This window comes from Clarias gariepinus, chromosome 5 (assembly GCF_024256425.1).
Source record: "Clarias gariepinus isolate MV-2021 ecotype Netherlands chromosome 5, CGAR_prim_01v2, whole genome shotgun sequence".
Lineage (NCBI taxonomy): Eukaryota > Metazoa > Chordata > Actinopteri > Siluriformes > Clariidae > Clarias > Clarias gariepinus.
In genome coordinates, this window is record NC_071104.1 from 26734565 (window position 1) to 26747500 (window position 12936).

General features: G+C 38.2%; 1 protein-coding gene across 3 annotated transcripts in view; it reads right to left on the minus strand.

Annotated features, from left to right (window-relative positions):
• fign (fidgetin) overlaps positions 1–12936 on the minus strand; it is a 41819-nt gene that overhangs the window by 20995 nt on the left and 7888 nt on the right. The gene's annotated exons all lie outside the window — the stretch shown is intronic.

Sequence of the window (12936 nt, forward strand, 5' to 3'; positions counted from 1 at the left end):
AGCCTTCATCCACACAGGGATGGAGATAAAGAATCAAGCCAACCTGCTAGCCTTAAACAGCTATGCATAATCCTGACACAAAAAAACTGAAGAAAGCCTCGCAAGCTTGGTGAATATGGAAAACTAGGTTCTAGTCCAACATTCTAGGCTCTAAAGTGGGTCTCTGGAACCGATTGGAAAATCGAGCTTTGGTGAACCAGCCCAACAACCTCTTAGCCTCAGAAAACAACCCACACCTGGCCATCACCCCAAGTGCCCAAATGGCTGTATTTACACAACTGCCAGACTCACACACTTAACTACTGGCTCTAGGCAACCATCTCAACTATTTTTGAAATCACATTCCCATTAGTTTCTGCTGGAATCTGACAAATCCTGCCAGCTCCCAAATCTGAAACTATTCCTCTGCAGACCTACAACCAAAATGATCAACCCACCAAGTTTGCTCTGGAGAACCAATATACCTGATAATGTACAAGTATAAAAAATATTGCTTAAAGGAGAATTTTCATTTAGCAGGTTTAGCAATTGATCTGGCTATCAAAAAACAGAAATCAGAAAATATATTCCAAGCAGATGCGTAAATGTGGATGTGTCTTTGTGGCCGCACTTCTCAGCAAATACAAAGACAGCAGGCAGTCGTTTAAATTACAAACCAATAGACCTGGTCCATTGCAAATGAGCACATTACCTCGTTCAGTGGTCCGATTCAGGCCTGTGATTACTTCACACTCACCCTCCATTACACACACCACAACAAAAGTGATTGTGAAGTGGAAAAATAAACTCTGCATGGGATAATCCGATTCCTGTTAACATGTTGTTGATGTAATTAATAAACCCATTCAAGCGCTGCTGTGCTGTTTGTGCAAATTTCTGTTTACAGAAGAATAAAATGCAAAGCCACCACTCTACATGGGTGGTTGCAGCTGAACTATTTCTGATTAGATGAAAGGTGCACAAGTCAAACATTTAGCTCTGACCAACTGTGAGATAAGGAACCTCTTGAAAAATTAGATATGTCAAAGATAAAAATATGGCATGTGGTTAATGAATCCTTGAACACTCTGGCTACTAAGCAGCCTGTACATTTTGCAGTCTGACTCATTGGAATGCTTTGCTAGATTGTGATCGCTACTGCTGACTGTTCATCAAGCACAAAAACACACTCAGCGAGTTAAAAGCGCTGTCACTTTCTTCCTTCTCGTATTCTTAAACTGTCGTTTACATTTCCACTTCTGATCATATCTTCTCATGCCCTTCTCCTTGACACTAAAGGAGAATTACAATTTGAGTTTATATTTAGCTGAAAGAATCCCTCAGTTCAGAGGTAATCTGCAGGTGCAGCGAGTATGGGCAGCATATAGTACAGGTATAGTAGGAGCACAGCTGCACAAAGTCCTGCAACGCTTGCTACTTAAATAAACATTACAAAAGCTCCATTTAAAGGTTTTACCCAAAATAGATTATGCAGCTATAATGCACCATAGCAGATGCTCCAAGCATGTGACCCACTGCAGTTTCCCAACTATGATCACAAGAACTTTTAGCTGATGATGAGGAAACATACAGTACATTGCACAAAAAAAATCTAAAAGATAAAATGTAATTTAATGCTATGTGCATAATTCTTTCAACAATAAAGATATCAGAGAGCAGCATTGCAGAAATCCAAATGGCGATTTTAGATTTCATCCCTGATGAAGTAGCAAATAACATGAGCAAAATTTAAGAGAAACCAGACTTACAGTAATAGACTGTATACACATTACGATAAGCCACGAATATACACTGGGTTGCAATAATGTGACGTCAAAATTAAAAGCTAAACTACACCAGACCTGAAAATGGAATATTTGCTAGTTGTGGGGGAAAAAAGAAATTTGATACACAAAATCATTTTTTTTTATTATTTTGTTTTTTTGCAAATAAAATAACAGTACTGTACAAACATAATGCTAATATATGTTGTTAAATTCATAACTTAATCTAGGGTGAAATCTCCTTTTCTCTCTATCTTGCATGTGAACATGCATTGAGGCAGCTCATCCATTTCCTTACTGGGTAAGAAATCACAGTGGGGATAGGAAAGTTCATATTCGTTAGAGAAGAACGCAACATTCAAAAACACATCTAAACCTACAAAGAGATGAACCAATCAGCCAATTGAAGTGTAAAAAAAATATATATATATATAACAAATATTATTTGCATTTGCTGCATTTATGATTCTACTCTTTATTATTTATATTATCAATTAGTTACATCTAATCAAATAATCAAATCAGTCAAAGAAAAACGCGAAAAGGAGAGAGGTATTCTGCTGTCATGTTTGTCACTAAACTTTTCATTGTGTGAAAAGAGTGCTGAAATAGTTTTAGATCATAGAACAAACATATTTAACATATTTACATCATAAATATCATAATAATTATACCATCACACACCAATTATTATAACAAAAAATACTGACCACATGCTGTATTTATCTATACACATTTCTATATAGTTACTATATACAGATGTAACTACACTTATTATTATTTTCAGTTGAACTTGCATTCTGCAGCAAAGTCTAGCCGTCTTTTCCCTGTTTCATTTCAAATCATGTGCCAAAACCATAAATGCAACAAAACGTTAACAGCAGATAAACAATATTCTGGCTGATGTTTTTATATCAGTGATTAATTTATTATTATTGTAGTTTGTATAGACTAATAAAAAATAAATGATGTGGTAACTGAACATCCCTGTGGCTTATGAAAAATGTAGAGGTCTGTCGGTACTGGATATCTGAGCGAAATTTAAACAGCCTCATCAGTACTGCCAAGCTCTAAAGCACTGCTTACCTTGCTCATCTACTGATCACTGATCGAGAGAGAGAGAGAGAGAGAGAGAGAGAGAGAGCAGTCTGACCAGTAGATCAGTTTGGATTATATATTAGTCTATGCTGTGGCTGAATGCCCCTCAGAATAAAACCTATAAAAACCTAACATACAGAGGAGAAATAAAACTTTGCTCAGCGTGCTACATTTGTGCCTTTCCTAAGCAGATTTTATTAGCCTTAGTAACTTCAGGCACACATTTTCCTTAAGGGAGGCCCTTAGCCCCATGGTACTCTATATTGATTTTTACATCTCTCCTGATTGAAAATCCTTTGTAGTGCAGAGCGAGGCTCAATCTGCCTCTGGGAACCAAATTCGTCCATCTACTTCACAACTTAAAGACATGTCTATTTATGAGTTAGCCAACTTCTAGTCGAATAAGTTTCACTTCACTAAAGCTGTGGGAGAAATGACACTACGGGGAGATCAATATATGCAAATAAAATGGGTCATTTACATATTTTACATTATAAAAGTAGGCTTATATCTAAGAGGATGTTCAGTGTAGCACACATCGAGATTCTACTCAAGCTCTTCACTCTATACTGGTAGGCGTTGGTAGTAGAAAATTGGCACATATATGAACAAAGCTCTTGAAACTCCCTGCCAGAGAAAGCTTTTTTTTTTTTTTTTTCAGGAAAAGGTACATAACTGCAGAATGTAATTACTGCCACTGATCGTATATCAAAATGACACCCTGTTTCCTTAGCATTAACATGCAGGTCTCCATGTCGCAGATTAACAAACAGAACATGTGACTGATGTCTAGTGCTTCTTTGTATATGTGATAAAGCCAGGAAACCCAACTTGACTGAATGTAAAGGAATAAAGAATTAAATAAAAAACTAAACATGTCAGAGAGCTGTCTGGATATTGTTCTTCCGGTAGTGTGCAAATTAATTGCAATTAAGAATCCCGATAATGCTTTGATTGAACAATTACGTGTTACAAGCGGTAGACAAAAGAGAAAGACAGCATGGTGGTCAGCTGTAAATAGCATTGCTCCATGGTGCTCGGCGGTCAGTATTGACTGCAGTGGCAGGAGAAGGTCAGGCGCAGAACATGGGCCGCTCAAAAGGTGGAATGAGGAAACTGAAGCAATCTCTGGTCAATATAAAATAGAAATCTCTGGACTGTACTGCACCAAAGTTACTGGAGTGAGATGGCCCTGCTGCATGGGGAACTTTCCTGAGCGGAGGGGGGTGTTATGGGAAATTGGCTCGCCCACTGGCACATTCTAGCATGGCTCAAATAGAGGATCACGCTGGACACATCACAGAATACAGATCTGAGCTTTATACAGCACACAGGAGGTACTGAAGTGTGTTTCAGCACACGGTAGAACCTACTGAGTCCTTTATCAACACCAGGATCATCCAGCAGGCTAACAGCTACTCTGCCTAATAACTACAGACTTTAATCAACAAGCAAACAGACGATATAGATTGGGCTATACTGTGCTATACAGTACTACAATTTAAAAGCGAATGAAAACATTTGATGAGTTTTATGTTTTATTTTTTCTTTCAGCCTCTATTTTTTAAGATTTTGGCTGGTTTTATTCTTGTTTTTGCCTTTAAATTATTTGAAACTCATGTTTTTTACTGTAAATAAAAAATTGTTCTAAAAATACTTTTCTAATATTCATTTTACTACTTTTATGATTTCTTTTCTATTTACTTTTTATAGATATAGTACTCAAAGGGACCCAATCCAAAAGGAAACACTGTTATAGTCCTGTATAAATGATCCTTTCAGGTTTTAACTCTTATTCTTATCTCCTTTCAGCCTTTTTTCTACCATCTCCTTGTTTACTTTTAGAATTTATTTTATGATTTAAACTTCATTTACTGTTATTTTCAAGACTATATTTAACATTAAATATATTTTTATTTAATTACAAATGTACTTTCTTGCGTTTGAATTTATTATTGTTTTTAATATTATTTTAATTTTTATAATTTCTTCTATTTTGCTTTTACAAAATGAATGTTACTATATTCTTTTTTAATTTTACACTTATTCTTGTTTTTTTTCATTGTGTCTCATTTATTGTTAAAGTATGAAAATTATTTAGTTAAATGTATTCATTTAAAATGTATGTAAAATTACTTAAAATTATTATTATGATTATTATTAATAATAATAATAATAATAATAATAATAATGTAATATGTAATCCCAATAAGGTTTGTTTAAAGGCAGGTGTGTAATTGGTAGAAAAGTGAGATACTTTCCCCTTCTTTTTATTTTTTAATCAATCTAAGCTCAACCTTCTGTAGTGCTAATCAAAGTAGAGTAATTGAAGCATCCATAGAAAAACTATTAGATTTTTTTTTACGTTTTTTAATATACACAGAACACATAAATAAATTAATTAATTAAAAAATAAATAAATAAATAAAAATGAGATAGCAGGCTGCTACAGTAGCGGTATAAGTCCTTGGCCACAATGAAGGTTAACAAACAATATATTGTGCCAGAGCATAAAGACTGATCAATATAACAATATTGTGATAAATTCCGTCACAATACACTTTTTCTCTTTTGATTTATTGCAGATATCATCAGTATTTCTTATAGAAATTAGATACACTAATTGGAAATGACTGATTGGATTATAATTTAAATGTTTGTCCTGGAGTTTTAAAATACAAAATAAAGACATACATTTGGTCTGAACCTAACCCTTTTGAAGACATTTAATAAAATTACCATCACAACTTTTTCAGATTTTATTTTTATTTAAGCAGTACTCTGGTTTTCCTGCTAGGTAAACAAAATATTCAAGCTTTTACTGCAGTATTTCATGAAAATATTAGCCCCTCCCTTTTTTTTTTGTTTTTGCTTTTATTGGTCTTCCTAATCTTACCTGTCATGTGAGTTCAATCCTGGCGTCTAAGCTTCAGCTTAATCTGGTCTAATTTTCTATCTTATGCAAAACCTAAAACCGTCCTCTGTCTCTGTCTCGCCTCGAGTTTCCTCCGGATCAGTGCGCTCTGGAGACAGAGAGCCACAGGTCTTTGGGCACAAGTACTCATCTGTCTCTCTCTCACTCCCTGTGAGAGCGGCACGTCTCTGGCACATGCTGATCCATCTTTCTCACTCCTGCTCCCTCTTTTTCTTTCTCTCTTTCTGAAGAGTGATACCTCACTGCCAGTGCTCGTCTGTCATCGCCATATCGATTTGAAGGAAGGAAAAAGGTATAATTCAGAGCTAATGCAGGTGTGATGCTGAACAAAAGCACCAGCAACTAGCGCACACATACACACACACACACACACACACACACACACACACAAAGTGCACATGCACACACATATATCCTTTGTCTTGTATGAATTACATATTATACATTTGATAAAACAAATCACATTAACACATTTGTAATTTGTCCAAGTCTTTGCACTAATGTATAAATAATGTGAATACTTTCATGTGAAAATGACTGGGATGTTTCCATAAGGTCATGTGCATATGAATCTCTGTGATGGTTACAGCACAGAGACTAACCTTCAACATCACAGCTGTGTAGTCCATCAAGAGCACAATAAATCATACAGCTAAACAAAACTGCTGCTTTTAACCTCCTGGTCCAGAGTGTTAATAAATATTAATAGTGTTCATTGCACACCACTTTCAGCTCTATTTAAGAGCCATAAAGGCAGCGTCAGCGCCCATTCACTGTTACGCTAATACTGGTGCAAAAAAAAAATATATATATATATGCTTGCTGACAGCACCAGTGCACTTCTAAGTGGATGAATATCAAATTGACATTTTGCATACTACTCTGATCATGCACAGTTTTCCTTCCTGCAACGGATAGCAAATGAATTCACTCAGCTTCATGTCTGGACGGTCTTTCCTAGGACGGAGTCCGTGATGAAAGCAAAACGGGTTTGCAGCGAACTAAGGCGGCTCACTGGCTGTCTTAATGGCAGCAAATTGAAAGCGTTAGCTGGAGCCTGGCCTGAAGGACAGCGAGAGGCAGGAAGGCGGGGTGGAGGGGTGGGGGAATGGGCTGTAGAGCCAAGAAACGACAGGAGAAAGTGCGATGCAGAAATGTGTGAAAGGAAAAAGGGAGGATGTGAATTTGTCATGATTAGGCAAAGAAAAGGAAACCTAAGCTAAATGAATGAATACAACAGGTCCTTCACCTTCACCTCTGCTCAAGGCAAACAGCAGTCCACATGCAATTTAATGTCTATCCCATAAAGAACACACATTAGAATAACCTCCGTCTGCCGTCTAAGTAGTCTGGTGATCAGAGTCATTTATTTACACTAAGATAGTCATCGTTTGTCATTAAACAATGTAATGAAATGGAAAAAATGTTGTTATTGAACAGGTTTTAGCTTCCTGTTCGCTGGCATTCTGCTGGTCCACTGAGCATAATGAGTTTGTGTAGAACAGTGAGTCCCCACACACACACACACACACACACACACACACCACACATTCACGCACACACAAACAGCTCAGCAGCTCAAATAAACCTGAAAAGGCCTTCATGAACGGCCACCTTCCATTAAGAGAAAATTAATGTACAATTATTTACGTAGTTAAGTAACGAGTGAATACGACTGCGAGTGTGTATTTGCATGTTCTGTATTCTTCCCAATTAAAAGCTAATTAATTAGATACAATTCTATTAAGGAACAAATCCCACTCATCAATATACAGAGCCCGGGGTCATTCGCTGCTCAAATGAGAATCGGGTTTCTTACACTGCAAGACACAAAAAAAAAGAAACAGAAAAGAAAAGAAACACTAGAGCATGGATGAAAATTAAACAAAACGAAACGTAAAACAAACAAAAAAAAAACACTCCATTGTGCACATGACTCATGGATTTACTTAAACACAAGCACGCATTAATGATTTGGAAAAAGGAAAAGCAGTTATAAATATGGGGTAATTTTTAACGTACATGTTTGCCTTATATAAATACAATTTTTCTCTGCAGAAATCGAATGGAAAGGTGAAGACGGCCTAAGGCCAACAGAGACGCATGAGCTCATTTCACACAAGCTTAGGAGTGTACCAGAAAAATGCACTAAACTTCATTACCTCCATGTAGGAGTGCGATTTGAAATAGCATTATTAAACAATTTGTCAAAATACAACATTTATATATATATATATATATATATATATATATATATATAAATGACTAAGACCAAGATCTAATTAAAAAGGCATCTTTAGAAAAAATGCTTAATTTTTTTTTTTAATATTTTTGCTATTTATTTTTTGCCATTTTTTGCCATTATGCCTATCTGTAGTCAGTGTTAATAGACATCGCTGTTGTCCTTGAACAGTGTTTTAATGTAACCGTTCTTTCCTGCAGACAACAAGCAGTTCTCTTCTCAAGCTGTATTTGTCGAGCCCCAGACAGCGGCGTTAGATGCTTCAGAAGCAATGTGCAAAACCACAAAGCTCTTATTCCGACACTGTACTAGTGTGTGGGTGCTGATTTTAAAAATAACAAAAAAAAAAAAAACTGCAGGTAGTATTGCAGTGTCTCATTAAAGCTCAAAGATCATCTGAGTGAGTTTAAGCTTCTACTCATAGGCATCAGATTCTAAATCAGGTTCCACCGATGTGGATTCTGACACTGGCCACACACAGATATACGCACACGTACACACACACACACACACACACATGTAAACATACAGCCTGGGGGCGGCTGGAAGGTTGTATTCCATGCTGCTGGAGGCGGTATGACGTAGCAACTTCTATTTCCAGTGAAACAGGGTTGAAGTGAGGCTGCCGTGAGTGTAACACTGACCCCCCCGTGACCTTTAACCCGGAACACCGCCCGAGGCTCCAACTCGGCAAATCCTCGTTCGTTTGCAATTACCGCCTGGGCCTTTTTCTCATGAGAGAGCTCAGGCTAAATCTGCACGCCGGTGAGCAAGAATTTAGTCAAAACTGGCTTTTAATCGGGGCCATGCTGCAAGCTACGGAATGTGTACATGAGTGTGTGTGTGTGTGTATCTCACTGCATTGGAGAAATACTGTACCGTTTTTAATTCTTCCTTCATTGCTTCTAACTAAGACTGGGCTTCCCTTGCAAGAATTAGGTCTTTTAATCAAAAGTACTACACAAGCTGTGGGCTGTGTATGTGTCTGCGTGTTTGAAAATCCCAGGCCTTCCCTGTTTTGTCTCGCTCTGTCAGTGCTCTGGTTGTAAGTGAAGGCAGACGAGAAGCAGAGTTTCCCTCAGCAGTGTGTGTTTTCTGCACTCATCTGTCACTGGTTTACATACATGCAGTGACACCTCTAGTCTCAGCGGGAAGCCGGTGTCAGCGTCGTGCCCCGCTAAAGGCAGTCTGCTTGGGTACGCTGCTTCTTCAGGTATCCCTCTGGAGAGGCATTAGGACTTACTGACAGTATGACAGCGCACGCTCACACACACACGCACACACACACACACACTTACACACAAATGCGGACCATACAGACATACAAGCACGCTTCTACACAAATCGCTGACTTGGCTCCACATAAATTTCATTGGACACAAAATTATTTTTCACCCCCTCGGCCTCGGAGCTACAGAACTTTTGGGATGAATAATGGAAACAAAAAGGTAAAGGCTTTTGGGAACATTAAAATATGCTGGGGATGAAATATTGGAAAAGTGTGGAATAAAGGGGAAATATCTCTGTGGGCCAAAAGTGCTAAAAGGATAAAAAAGGATAAAAGGGATAGATGGAGCAATTCACCGCTAATCGCCCAAACAAGTGCTCGGTTTCCTTGGCTCATCCGTTTCTTGAGACAAATTTAAAACGTGAGCCGTAATCCAGATTGCAACTCGCACCTGCAGCCTTTCCTCTGATTCTCAGGGGCTAAGAGGTGCAGGTGAACACAAAGCCAAGAAGAGACATTCTCTTCTGAAGCTGCTATTTTGGACAGTGTGAAGTCAACATTACTCCCTAAGGTTTTCTGCTGATAATGAGCACAAAGGAGGCGTCAGCCCTCATAAACCTTGGGAATGATGCTGAACTCCTTATGAACGCTCATTTTTTTCCTCATTCTCTCCTTCCCTTTTAAATTAATCTAATTCCATGTGGACGCTTAAAGGGCCCGTCAAGTAGGCCACACTCTAAACAAGCTTTTTACCGCTGCCTGGTTCTTAAAGGGGAAGTATCTCTTAAAGGGCAACAATGAACTGAATAACAAATAAATATTTGATGTGCACACACATGCTCTGCTTCTGTGCATGAAAGCAAAGCCCAATTATCTGATTCTTTTTCAGCAAGTGTCATAGGGTATAACCACTAAAAAAAAATATTATTTAGTTTACTTTCTCTTTGCTTTGGTGAACAAATTGTCAATGACAATGTGAAAGACAGACTAACATGAGTAAAACTCAAGAATGACACTCTGACCCAAAACCATTTGTTTTGTAAGTAATGATAAAAACACAATGGAAAAAAAATTACGGCATACGGCATAAAGTACAAAAATACAAACAAAACAAATAGGTGAATAGGTGAATTAATAAAAGGAAAACAGATCATAAATTCACTTAATACCAATCTGCACTAAAGCCTATTGATATTGAAATTTAGTTCTGTATTTAATAACAATTATTGTATAAAAATATTTTCATATAAATGCAGAGTGAATATACTGTACATAACACAAACAACCGAACATATGCTTCCTTTTTTTTCCATCATTTATCTGCACATAATGGTTTGTAGTGAGTTGTATCAGCATTTCATTAAGAGAAGCCTTCAGGCTCGTTCCAAATCAAATTGGTTTGACTTTCCCCCATTGAAATAGGGTCAGTTTCAGTAATGCTTTAAGATATGTAAAAAGGAAAGAAAGGGAGGAAGACAACGACAATAATAAGAAGCCAAAAAAAAAAAAAAAAAATGATGATGGTGATGGTGTTGGGGGAGGGAGCAGTGGGGGGTGGGGCAGTTCTGACATCCCCCCCAAAAAATAAAAACACATCCATGTCCTTAGGGAATGGTCATTACCGCTCTCCTCTCCTAGGCCCTAAACCCTAATGTTAGTGATATTAATTAACTGACTTACAAACCCTTACTTAAGAAAGGGTCTAATTAGTAAAAAGATACAATGAGAAGAAATTACCATTTAATGCAACTGATCCAGTGAAGGCAAATATCCAGTAAGGACACAGATGAAGGACACCCCTCATGCACCTCAGCTCCAGAAAATTTTAAGAACCCTTATAACAACGAAATAAGTAAATTTGCTTTTCATATGCAGATTACAGTCATCCTGTGAGAATTGTATAACAATCCTGTCCTCCACAGAACTAAATCATATATTATAAGGGGGAAAAATGAACCCCTTAATGTAAACTCATCTCCAGATCCAGACTGACACTACTCTTATAACTACATAGCTTTCATATTATTGTATAGTAATTATATAATTACGTCCCTTAAGATATGGAGATAACTAAATGTAGGCATAAACTGAAGGCTTATATTGGTTAAATACCTCTTTTCTAGAATGATGAAGTTTGGCAGTTCATTTTCCATTGTAGCCATGAAGTAGTATGTCAACTGTGATACAATACATAGCCATAATGCTTGTTTAAAGCACCTCCTACACAGTAGTAATGGCTAAGCCTTAAAAAGCCAAGTTATGGTATAAACTGCATGTTATTTATTGCACATCTATTAGCAGCTCTGCTGATCCTCACAGGGACAGGAACATACCCCATCGGCCCAAATAGCACCACGCAGGCTGCATATTAAGGTGGCAGGCACTGGGGTAATACCGGAGAGAGAGGAGGGGAGCAGTAAAAGCCAGGGTGAGTCAGGGTCAGCGTTGTGTCGGTGAGCACCACAGCTGAAAAGTGCTGCTCCACAGACGGCTGAGATGAGATAATTACATTACGGCACATCATTAGCGCCGGCTACCTCCCCCACCGGCTAACGCTAGAAGCCTCCAGTCAGAGCCGAGAGCCAGACGAGGGGGCCAAGAGTGTAGTTACAGATTCCTGATTCCAGGTTCCACAGCTACTTTATCCACGACTCCTTGACTTATTAACACGAGCTAACATCAAATATTCAAATATATTGAAATGTAATCAGGCTCCAGCAAACCTCAGGTCATGTATCTTCCATAATGTTTTCTTACAGATTTATTATGCTTCCAGTCCATAGATTTCAAATATCCCAGTACTGCATCCAAATACCAGTGTACGCCAGTCCAAAGGTCGCCCCGCTGCCCTACAGCTCTAGCCGGCTAGCACTAGCTCAGAGCGCTTCGGCTCGGTTGGTGAATGCTAACCAATAACCTCCCTGTGAGGCTTTGCATGCTTCAGGCCAATCCCCCTCTGTAGGCCTGACACTGTAAACTTCATGGCATGTTACCAACATTTCTTTCTCTCATTTCTCTCCTCCGCACTTGTTTCACCGCACTCCTGTATGCTTCTGGCTTTCATTCCTCCAGACAGTCCTCACACAGCACCTCTGCATCGTAGCTCGGCTTCTCTACGTCAATCCCTGGCACGATGCCAAGCTGCCAGCCAGTCGGGCCCCCACCGAGGATGAATGGAGCGCTGGGAAGTTAGAGGAGCCCCGCGCCAATCGCACGCATCTCCCTATGATCATCATACTAATTAAGATCCAACTGCTTTTATGTGATCTTTAGTAGTACATCAAAATATCAATTTGAGACAATTAGCTGCTGAGCATGATGACTCAATTCATCATTCCTGAAGGATTTCATTTTCCTTTTTTTTTCTTGCCAGTGGGAGGAGGGAGCCAAAATATTGGCACTCACATTCAAGCACATGAATGTTTTCTGTCATGCATATCAATGGACAATTTTTCTCAGAGGCTAATTTCAATGCATTAATTACAATTTTATGTTCTCATTAGATGATATAATTCGCACTCGAAAGCTAAGCTCAGAATGACTGATCTTCTGAAGCCATGTTTTTTTTTTACCCGTGTCTTTGTGTAATTTACAAGGCTTCCGATGAATTTAAATGTCAAGAAACATCAAATAAATGAATAGGAGAGAAGGGTTTTTAGCAGCCAGTAAT